Raw genomic sequence first — 11,501 nt, 5'->3', positions numbered from 1 at the left:
GAGGGGGAGGTAAAAAGATGTGGGGGGTGGCCTGTCATTTCTAATACAAGCAGCAGGGGGAGCCAAAGCCTGCTTTTTCCTTTTTTGTTTTTTCTCTGTTTTCGATAGGTCTTCTTTTGGAAGTAGTACTATAATTTGGGAGGTGGGTTTCCAAGTTCCTGCTTTGGACAGATGAATTTGGGGATTGTGCACCCTGCTAACCCAATCTTCCCATGCAGGGGAGGGGTAGCTTGATCCTCTGCTTGCTTCTCAGGTCATACAGATGGTCCTTTGCTACCTCTAACCATTTCTGACCTCATTGTGGTTCCTGGTTCTCAATTATTTTACCTGAAATTTCCTGGGGAAGAGAGATTAATGGGGGTGAGGGGAGACACCGAGGGGAGGGGGGTTGTTGACAACTGCAGTCTAGAGCCTCAAACAGGACTCCTGTTGAATATCCAAGTGCACATGAAAGGCACCTCCAGCTTCAAGGCCTCCTCCCAGCCCATGTCCTGCTCCACCCAAACTTCAATCAGGGAACACAAATGACAGTGAAGCTTGCCAAAAGAATCCAAATATCAGTGAGATGTGCTGGCCAGAATACGGAAAGAATGAGTAGAGCAGAAACTATCAAAGAGATCCCATTATCGCATACCCAAGACAGAGCTAGGGGACCCAGGTGCAGACATCACTTTGAGATGAGGGAAATTAAGGGATTTAAGAGGAACTTCGAGTTCCAGACTCCACAAGAAGCTGGAACATGTGGTGCTCAAGTGAGGGGTTATCTTATTTGGAGGCCCAGCTGGTCTCCTGCAGGCTCAGCCATCCATGGGAATCTCAGATCCTTGAAGGTCATGTGGGGATGAGGTCTCAAAGGTCTTCAGCCCTGCACAGGGCTAGTAGGGCTGACCGGCAGTTGCCTTTCACTGCATTCTGCAGACAAGAAAGTCAAGTATTAGAAAGACCCACCACCACTATGGCTCAGGTACTCTGTCCTCTCCCTCGTGCTGGCCCAGAGCTTGTGTGGTGCCTGGAGTCCTGCACTAACTTCACCAAAGACCCATGAGTTCTCCAGGACGTGACTATGCTCCACTGTGCGCAGTGTGGAGGTTAGGGGTGAAGCTCCGGGGCTCCAGGTTAAGAACCAGCGAAGTCTCACCTGGAGGGAAGAGTAGAGGGACTTCCCAAATTTCTTTTTGAACTCAGCTCGGATACTTAAAAGATCAGTCTCACTTTGAGAAATAAGGATGCGCATCAGGACTTGGTAATTGTCTCAGTTTCCTGGTGGAGGAAGAAACAGAATGTGGATGTGGTGGTAGTGACATTCTCACAGAGTAGGGATTGGACCGCATGGTGAATTATTCTAGGGAGTGTTGGTGAGGAGAGAGTCAAGGAAAAGAGAAATATGCATTATGTGAGGGTAAAAGTTATCTTTGTCCATCCTCATGGGAGGTGATGTGGCAGGAAAGATCGGTTGCTGTGGGGAATATTACTGGAATATTACTTGTTCCATCCATGTCTTTCCTGGCCCTGCCACTAGCTTAGAGCCTCGCTCCAAGGGCAGGTACTCAAGAAAAGATAGAGGAGACTGGCTACCTATAAAGACTTACAGCATGAGGAATTTCCCTAGTGGCACAGTGGTTAAGAATCCGCCTGCCAGTGCAGGGGACACGGGTTCGAGCCCTGGTCCAGGAAGATCCCACATGCGGAGCAACTAAGCCCATGCGCCACAACTACTGAGCCCACATGCCACAACTACTGAAGCCCGCACGCCTAGAGCCCATGCTCCGCAACAAGAGAAGCCACCGCAATGAGAAGCCCGTGCACCACAACGAAGAGTAGCTCCCGCTCCCCACAACCAGAGAAAGACTGCATGCAGCAACAAAGACTCAATGCAGCAAAAAAAAAAAAATCTTAAAAAAAAAAAAAAAGATTTACAGCATGAAATCCAGAAAGACTGTTTTTAACTTACAAGTTCGAGAAAGTCCAAGGAGGATACACCCACCCTGTCCTTAAACTGAGTTGATGGGGCTCTGATAGGGAGCAGGGTCATGTGACTTCCCGTTCTGATCCTGACCTACCAGGGTCGTCTTGTTATCCTCATTGTTATACATCAGTTTCTCCTGGTTGGACCCCTGGGGTTCAGCATCATTGTCCTTCTCTCATACCTGCACCAGGCCTCTTGCCTTTTGGTTAAAGATGGTAATGGAGGGTTCAGTTTAGAAATAATAGAGATATAGTACATATTCAAATCATGAGCTATAACTGATTATAATAAAATATTCTGGGGACTTCCCTGGTGGTCCAGTGGCTAAGACTCTACAATCCCAATGCAGGGGGCCCAGGTTCGATCCCTGGTCAGGGAACTAGATCCTGCATACTGCAACTAAGACCCAGTGCAGCCAAATAAATAAATAAATATTAAAAAAAAAAAAGGAAAGAAATGTTAAAAAAAATTTTTTTTTGGTTGCAAAAAACCTGTTTGTGTCATGAGCTGTGCACTGGTGCTGTCATCATTTCCTATTATCCTCTTTTTCAGAGTTTTCTCAGTCACTTGACTCCTGAGACCCTTCCCAGAACTGCCTGAAACCTACACTTAGGGCAACCCCACAGATCATAAACTCCCACAAAGAAACCAAAAATAAATGATGAAGTGAATACAGGATGCTATATTTTATTTGGACTCATTCATTACCTAATTGTCAGTGGTCCTGATGGCTACTCTTTGTTTTTTTTTGCACTTTAAATTAAATTTAATTAATTAATTAATTATTTGGCTGTGGCTTGTGGGATTTTAGTTCCCCGACCAGGGATGGAACCCAGGCCCTCAGCAGTGAGAACACGGAGCCCTAACTACTGGACCACCAGGGAATTCCCTGATGGCTACTCTTTTGAATTCCATGTATCATTGGTTTTATGTTGTGATGAAGACTGCCAAATGCTTCCCAGTATCCATTCTTCCCTTCTTCCAACTCTTGTTACTCCTTAGTTATAGAATTGGGGTAGGAGTCACTCATTAACTGAATATTCCCAATGGTGTACAAGTACCCTCTACACCAAACCTATATCAAACATAATTCTTGTCTTGTTACTTGAGAATATATTTGGCATCTCATACTACCCTAGGATCTTTTTTTTTTTTTTTTATAAATTTATTTATTTATGGCTGTGTTGGGTCTTCGTTTCTGTGCGAGGGCTTTCTCTAGTTGCGGCAAGCGGGGGCCACTCTTCATCGCGGTGCGCGGGCCTCTCACTATCGCGGCCTCTCTTGTTGCAGAGCACAGGCTCCAGACGCGCAGGCTCAGTAGTTGTGGCTCACGGGCCTAGTTGCTCCGTGGCATGTGGGATCTTCCCAGGCCAGGGCTCGAACCCGTGTCCCCTGCATTGACAGGCGGATTCTCAACCACTGCGCCACCAGGGAAGCCCTACCCTAGGATCTTTATAATGAGCCTTCATTTTATGGTTCAGATTGGTCTGAACTTGTCCTGAATCAGCTGTCATTTAAAGGTCATTTTTCTGAATAAATATTCATCACAATTATGTTTTCACATTTCTCTCATAAAAGAATAGTTTGGAAGTGTCTTGATTGAGTTTTTCCTTTTTAAAAATTTGTTCAGAAAAATAGGCCTGTATTATTTTTTGACTCCTACTTCTAAGATAAATCCGGCATTTACATCCAAGAGTCTAGGTCCTGTAATCCAAATACTCTACAATCATTTACTGCTGTGGTATAAGTTTGTTTTTATGACAGGAATTTAGATAACCACAACTCTTCAAATGAATCTTAGTGTTCACTCATTATAATAGTATAGGCTTTATTGGATGAGTACAGTAATCTACTGTCAAAATGGAAATCTCTGGATGATAAAATAAATGCTTCTATGTACTGTCTTGAATAGCTGTTAACAGGCATGATGGTTTCTCAACCAGTATACAAAAAGCTATTCCATCTTCAAATTTTTGGGGAGCTTTTTTATTTATAGGTTTTTGGGGACAGTTGTACTAGGAGACCTAGCTCAACGAGCACAATGACCGGATTCTGTTTACGAAATTACTCAAACCAAGATCACCAATTTAAGTTTGGATAACACGGAACAAAGTCTGACCAGTGTGGAGAAAGGTGGTCTTGGGTGCCAAGAGTATGCTATAGCTTATAGGATAGACCAACACCTATGATATAGACCAGGAGTTGATACATGGCAGTTACATGTCCTATAGGATCATTATGTGTATTGTAGGAGACTAGGTGACTTAATAGCTGTGTGACCTTGGGCAAGGTATTTAACCTCTCTGTACTTCAGTTTTTTCATCTATAAAACAAGGATGTGAGTGTGGATGTGAGGATTCACTGAAACGTGTAATGTGCTCGGCATAGGCCCTGGCACAAAAGGAGCCCCTAAGAAATGGTGGCTCTTTTGTTATTTTTTCTAGTGTTACCACCATCCTCATTCTGGCAACTGAATCCATATCTGTATTTGGCCACCTAGACATTAATTGGGCCAAAAATTTTAGCTTTGGTGCCCTGGTGGGTCAACTAACCTATCTCTAACCACAGCTCACTCCTCTACTCTTGACAAGACAGTTTGTAAACCTAGGAAAAGAGAGCTGCTCTATGTTTACAAAATAATATGAGATTGTTACATCAGCAGCAGTGTGAAACTTCCTCTCTCGTGCCCAGGAGATACTCTATTGAGTATTGTCAGTTCCTCCTTCCGGGCTCCTTCTCGGTCTACAGACTGGTTTCTAAAAGGTAATATGCCCAAGTGCAGAGGGAAGGGGCTCACCTTGGCCTGCAATGGCCCTCGGCAACCTCTGCACATCTTTGTCTATACTGAAGCTCAAGAAGGTTCTGAGGGTGCCCCAAGCTGCAGTCTGTAAGAGCATGGGGGTACCAGAGTCTGCCCGTTCCCCAGTGCCCCGGCCAGGCCTTGGGCATGGCCTCAGGGCCAGCTCTCCCTTTCCTATTCCCCGTCCCACCCCCCAGCCCCTGTGTTGACGTAATAAAAAAAAAGATTCCTACAATCCCAGCAGCGCCTACTGTGTTGGCAAGGCCCAGGTGGCTGAGGATCTCCTGAGCCAGGGATAGTCCCATCTTCCCGCTGGTCTCAGACATGGTGCGACTGGATGCCCTGGGGGGAGGGACACAGGAGCCAATTCAGGCGAACGTCCCAGCCTTTCTGGGCCGCTTTATGACCCCAGGTCCGGGAGCCTGGACTCCCTTTACCCATTCTTTTCCCTTGTTGCAGAAAAAAAGAACAACCTGCTTGGCAGGTTTGGGAGCCCAAGTGGGCTCGCCTCCACCTTCCCCACCACTCACCATCCTTCCGGAAGCAAGTTTGATCAGGGATGCTGCTAGAACTAGCACCAAACAAACCCTCCCAGACTCTAGGGTTGGTCCCAAGGCTCCCCAGCCCTTGGTCTGAGGTGGATGATCCCCTTCTGAGGTCACCTCCCTTCCTTCCATGGCCTGGCTGGGTATTCCTGGGGTAGTGTAAGGGAGGCGAGGCGAGGCAGCAGGATTAAGTATGTGCGGCGGGAGGTAACAGCATCTTCCCCCACCTTCAGCCCCAGCCTCCAAGTAAGCCCCCCGCCCTGCCCACAGAGCTTCCACCACTGTGCGCCTTTCACCCTCGGAGTCTCCAGCTGGGATCTTTAGGTCAGCAGGTGCAGTCTCTGAGCTGATATGAGTATGTGTTCTTGTGGGTACATGGGGGCCTGGAGAAGGAAGCAGGCACTCATGTTAGAAAAGGAAAACTCCTTTCTCCCTCGCTCAAGTGATCAACAAGTTCCTCCCTCCCCCCGCCCCCAGCCCCAGCATGAGAGCCCAGGTCCAGTGCTTACCGGAGGTGCTGGGGGTGAAGTGGGTGTCCTCAGAGCCCGGCGGCGCACCGGGTATGGGCACCAGCTCCTGTGTGGCCTGTACAGGGGAGGGTGTGTGTGCAGCCCAAGCTGAACAGCCGGTCAGAGGACCTCTCCAGCAGACCAGCCCAGCTATCCTCTCAGCCCCTCCCAAATGCTGGAGAGGACCAGGCTGCACCAGGTCCCACATGCCAACACCTCCCTACCCAGCATCTCTCCTCCCAGGAACTGGCCTTAACCCATGCGGAGAACTCCGCTGGCCTCTCAGCAGCTCAGCCCCGACACAGGAGGCTTTGTGCACTGCCGTCCCGGCGGGGCCAGGTGGGACCACAGAAGCCCAGTCTCTAAGTCCAGCTTCTGACCTGGCTCTGCCTCTGACTCCAGCTCCCTGGAAAGGGGGGTGGGGTGCAGGTCAGACAGCCTCCAGGCTGATTTGGAGGCTGGTACGGAAAAACCTGTTGGGGCACATACCAGCAGGGCACCCCAGCCTGCATCCCAGAGGGGTATTAGAGCAGTAGCGAGCGGGAGTGATTGGAAGAGAGTAGTAGAGTGAGGAGGCGGGGGGAGGGGACTGTGTAAATCTTCAGGGAAGGAAGGGCACAGGTATTCCGGGGATAGGAGCAGCTCAGAGTCAAGAGAGAAAAATGCACAGGGTGTTCCCTGTGGGCAGAAGCACCATGCTTCCAAAAGGCAACAGGGAGATGAAAGAGGCTCCCTGGGTCCCTGTGTCTTAGATTCCTTGTGTTGCCTTTTGGCCGCCAGGGCTGTTTTAGCTGCAGGTGATGCAACCCCAGCAGCTGGGCTGGAGGCTGTCTGTGCACAGAGCAGCAGGTAAACAGTCTTGGGGAGCCTCAGGGGCCCCTGAGTAGACAAGTACTCGAATCTCACAGCCAACTCCCTAGGGTCTGGGAGCAGTCTCCTTCCTGCTGCCCTAGACAGGTCTGCCGCGGGCTGGGCACAGAAGCCAGAGACCTGTCTCCACTCCTCTGTCACTCTCCCACCCTGGGAAGGTCCTCACTGGTTTTCTGAGGAGAGACCAGCAGCTCTTCCTCAGAGCAGACCAGGCCTAAGGAGATGCTATAAAGGGAGATTTCCACGGTGGCAATCACTGCTTCTCACTTTTCTTTCCTGTTAAAGTGGAAAACATGCACCAATTTTTGCTGGAGAATGTGGGTTCAGTCCCAGCTCTGCCACTTGTTATGTTCTGCAACCTCAGCTAGTCACTTCAGGTCTCTATCATGTCTCTGTTTCTTTTTCTTTTTTTTGGCCATGCCACGTGGCATGCGGGATCTTCCCTGACGAGGGATCGAACCTGTGCCCCCTGCGTTGGGTTCGCAGAGTCTTAACCATTGGATCGCCAGGAAAGTCCCTCTGTTTTCTTTACCTGAAAAAAAAAAAAGGGAATATTGGGAGAAGATGAAGTGTGGGGGGGTGGGGGTGGGGAGGGGGAATCCTGGGGCACCTGAGAATAGGCTTCCTGGGAGGATTAAATGAGGTAATATGTGTGATGGCATTTGGCAGAGAAAAGTGCCTTGTAAATTAGGGTTGCCTGATTTAGTAAATACAACACATAATTTGTTAGTATTAAGTATGACCCATATATTTCATAGGATATACTATGCTAATAAGTTATTTGCTGTTTGTCTGAAATTGTAATTTAACTGAGCATCCTATATTTTACCTGGCAACCTGAAAAATGGGATGCAGTTTCAGCATGGTGATTAAAAGCAAAGGTTCTGAAGCCAGGTTCCTTAGACTTAGAATTCTGGTCTGCGGTGTGACCTTGGCAACCACCTTAACCTTTCTGTGCTCAGTTTCCTCCTTGTCAAAATGGAGATAATAACAGTGTTTATATTATAGGCTATTGTGAGAATTAAATAAATTAATACATGTAAAGCACTTTAGAAGAGTGCTGGGCACAGAATGGTAGGTACACATGTCAAAATGTTAACTAATATGTAATAATTATATTGTTATGTTATTTTATAGAGATAACTGTTATTAGCATCTCCCTAAGAATTCCAACCTTGGCTCTCTTCTGCAACTTCTTTCTTGCCAATCCCCAATCTGGCCACAAGAGGCCATCGAAACCCACTGAGAGAGAGCCTCGAGACCCCTGGCGGCCACTTGAGGTCTCTGAGGCTCTGGCTCCACCCACAGATATCCAGGGGCTCTCTTGGCCCACTTGTTGGGAAGCGCAGTCTCCCGAGGACATCAGGTTACTAGGTGAACTTGGTGGGCAGGCAGGGTCGGGGAAGAGCCTCAGGTAGACATCTACGCAAGCAACCCTGCTGAGACAGACCTCAGGACACATGCAGGAGACTTCTAGGCTGGGTTACCGTAGTACAGCGGCTCCACAGCCAGGGTCCCTGTGCCTTTGGTTTTCTGTACCCTTCAGAATCTCTTTTGGGCACACGTTCCAAGTAGGCTTAGGGGGAAATGAAGGGCGAGAGAGGGCTCCTGTTTCCGCAGTCCAAACCTCTGCAAGGTACTGCTGGCTGACCTGCAAGGCTGAATCCTGAATTTGGAGGCAGAAGAGTGGTCCCAGTTGCCTAGGAGTGTGTGTGTGATGTGTTTACAAATGCTCGCCTGAAGCTGGTGGAATCTCACTCCTTTTGTCCCTGGGTTTTGTTTTGTTCAACTCCAGGGCCAGATTGAGGTTGTTTTCAGATTTACTAAATCACCCTCCACCCACGTGCTCTAAATTTTAGAATTTCAGAGTTGGAGGAGATCTTAGGGATGACCTGGTCTACCACCCTCTTGTTACTGACTCAAGGAGGCTGAGTGACTTCCAGAGCCCGTAGTGTTAGAACCAGAATCCAGGTCTCCTAACTTTTCAGTGTTTTCCTCATCACTCAGATGAGGGTGTCGACTGAAAAAAAACGCACAACGTAAAAGTTGGGAATTATGTTTTATTTGGCAGACAATACTGAGGGCTTAAGCCTGGGACGCAGCCTCTCAGACAGCTCTGAGGGACTGCTCTGAAGAGGTGAGGGAGGAGCAGGATATATAGGAGTTTTGTAACAAGAACCAGGCAGTCAGAATATCAAAAGAGGGACTTCCCTGGTGGCGCAGTGGTTAAGAATCCGCCTGCCAATGCAGGGGACATGGGTTCGAGCCGTGGTCTGGGAAGATCCCACATGCTGCGGAGCAACTAAGCCCGTGTGCCACAACTACTGAGGCTGCGCTCTAGAGCCCGCGAGCCACAGCTACTGAGCCTGCGTGCCACAACTACTGAAGCCCGCGCACCTAGAGCCCGTGCTCCACAGCAAGAGAAGCCACCACAATGAGAAGCCTGCGCACTGCAACGAAGACCCAACGCAGACAAATAAATAAATAATTAATTAAATTTATTTTAAAAAAAAGAATATCAAAAGATTACTGTTCATTAAAGAAAATAAGACATGTCAAGTTAATGAATTTAGCACTTTTCTATGTATGGAAAGATGCAAAAGTCTGGGCTCACTGAAATCATTCCTCTGATATGTATCTCAGCTATCTGGGGCCAGTATCCTGTGTTTTCCCATCCTGAGTCTCCTCAGGGTGCATTGTTGGGGGTGTGTGTGTGGCTGCAGTGGCTGATAGCTTGATGGTGGGCATCCCGTTTCCGTCCTGAGTTCTCTCAGGATTCACTGTCAGGGCAGCTGTAATGTGATGCCTTTTCTCTTTTTAAAAATTATTTATTTATTTATTTGGCTGCGTTGGGTCTTAGTTGAGGCATGCGGGATCTTCGTTGCGGTACGTGGGATCCAGTTCCCTGGCCAGGGATCGAACCCAGGCCGCCTGCATTGGGAGCTCAGAGTCTTAGCCACTGGACCACCAGGAAAGTCCCTGTAATGTGATGTCTTGCTGGCTGCAACATCCTTTGTTTACTGATATGGCAGGCAACATTTTTTCATTCACAAGGGCATGGCTGACTTGGGGTCCCTCTTAGTGGAATGCAGGAGGATAAGCAGTAAGTAACATACAGAGTCTTAGCTGTTGACTCATGAAAACTTGTTCAACTCTAAGTCCATATTGCTTTTCTGCAAATACTTTGCATTGCATGGTTTCAGAATACATAGAAACTCCTCCTGGCCATTTTTCCTCTTGTTATAAAACTTTTTCTCCCCAGAATTCCTGGCACCTCAATCCCTCTGCTCACGTACTAGCCACGCTCTACTCTTTTTTTTTTTTTTTTTTTAATTATTTATTTATTTATTTATTTATTTATGGCTGCGTTGGGTCTTCGTTTCTGCGCGAGGGCTTTCTCTAGTTGCGGCAAGCGGGGGCCACTCTTCATCGCGGTGCGCGGGCCTCTCACTATCGCGGCCTCTCTTGTTGCGGAGCACAGGCTCCAGACGCGCAGGCTCAGCAATTGTGGCTCACGGGCCCAGTTGCTCCGCGGCATGTGGGATCTTCCCAGACCAGGGCTCGAACCCGTGTCCCCTGCATTAGCAGGCGGATTCTCAACCACTGTGCCACCAGGGAAGCCCCACGCTCTACTCTTTTATCCAAATAGGTTTCTGTGTTGCACGAGCCAGCCTGACCTGGGAAGACCAAGATCCACTTTCCACAACTGGGGTCCATGTCTTTGCCTGTCCCAGATACCTAAATCCCAGGCCAAAGGCCTAGTTGTGTCCTCAGCCTCGCCTCCGGACACCTCAGCAGCCCATACAGAGGAAGTGAGTCACAACAAGGCGGGCAGCTTGGGGCACTGTGGGCGTGGCCATGCCAGCCCAGGGTGGTGGGGGATGGGTCAGAGTGATCTAAATCTCTTGGTCCAAAACAGGCAGAGAGAGAGAGAGAGAGGGAGGGAGAGAGGGAGAGAGAGAGTGTGTGTGTGTGTGTGTGTGTGTGTGTGTGTCTAAACTGGTAGCATCATTCTAATGCTGCCTGAGGCCGTTTCCCTTTCTCCATCCACCTTCTCCTTTGTCTCCTGGGGGAGGGGTACACCCTTTTATCTTTATTTTTCAGGCCTTGTCTATTCAGCTTCTGCCCCAAACTTCCCCTCCCACTGCTATCTTAAAAGAAAGTTAACTGGTCTTCAGTCCTCTGAGGAATCATTTAAAAAGTCTGGTGAGGACTTGGGAAAGTCTAGGAAAAACGCCTGAGAAAAGGGTTCAGAAACTAAAGGAGGGGAACCAAGTAGGACAGACATGGGGAGGGGGAAGAGGGGTACCCAAAGTTTAGCTGGGGCCCTAAGAGGAGACACTGGAACCCTGCTGGAAAAGGGAATCTGGGGAGGGCACTCAAGACAGATAGAGGGGACAGGAATTGGAAGGCAAAGGAAGGGGGGGTAGAAAGATATGATATGCTAATAAAGTTCAGCCTGGGGCAAAGAAATTAAGGGCTGGAGGGGTTGCTGGGAACTGGAAAATCAGGCAAGTCTGGGGCTGAAAAAAGGCTGGAGAGTCCCCTGGGTACCGGTTCAGGGGGCGAGGGGCCAGGGGCCAGGGGTTGGACCAAGTCTCATTTCCCCAATATAGGCCTGGGCCGGGGGTCCCACTGCAAAGAGCAAAGGAAAAGTTTTAAGTCAGTCAGCCTCTGCCTCTCTACCTCTCCAGATAGCGTCTTAAGCGAGGGCCAAGCTCTCAAACTGGATTAGTGGGAGGTCACATTCTTTCCTAAGAGAACTGTCAAAGCACCTGAACTTGTCTAGATAAACCATGAAACAAGCTACT

At 48.7% G+C, this 11,501-nt stretch overlaps 1 long non-coding RNA gene across 1 annotated transcript; it reads right to left on the bottom strand.

The window, feature by feature from the left end:
- Window positions 1–18: 18 nt before the first annotated feature.
- On the bottom strand, window positions 19–6,059 carry LOC103010778 (uncharacterized). The gene is made up of 4 exons (XR_450607.2): window positions 5,821–6,059; window positions 5,608–5,694; window positions 1,139–1,260; window positions 19–912 (listed from the first exon to the last, which is right to left on the bottom strand). It is a non-coding gene; the product is annotated as an uncharacterized LOC103010778 (long non-coding RNA).
- Between the last annotated feature and the right edge of the window lie 5,442 nt (window positions 6,060–11,501).

The sequence above is a fragment of the Balaenoptera acutorostrata genome, chromosome 1, assembly GCF_949987535.1.
Source record: "Balaenoptera acutorostrata chromosome 1, mBalAcu1.1, whole genome shotgun sequence".
NCBI classification, from domain to species: domain Eukaryota; kingdom Metazoa; phylum Chordata; class Mammalia; order Artiodactyla; family Balaenopteridae; genus Balaenoptera; species Balaenoptera acutorostrata.
Note: the sequence above shows the minus strand (reverse complement) of the source record. Positions and strands in the feature narration are given on the sequence as shown.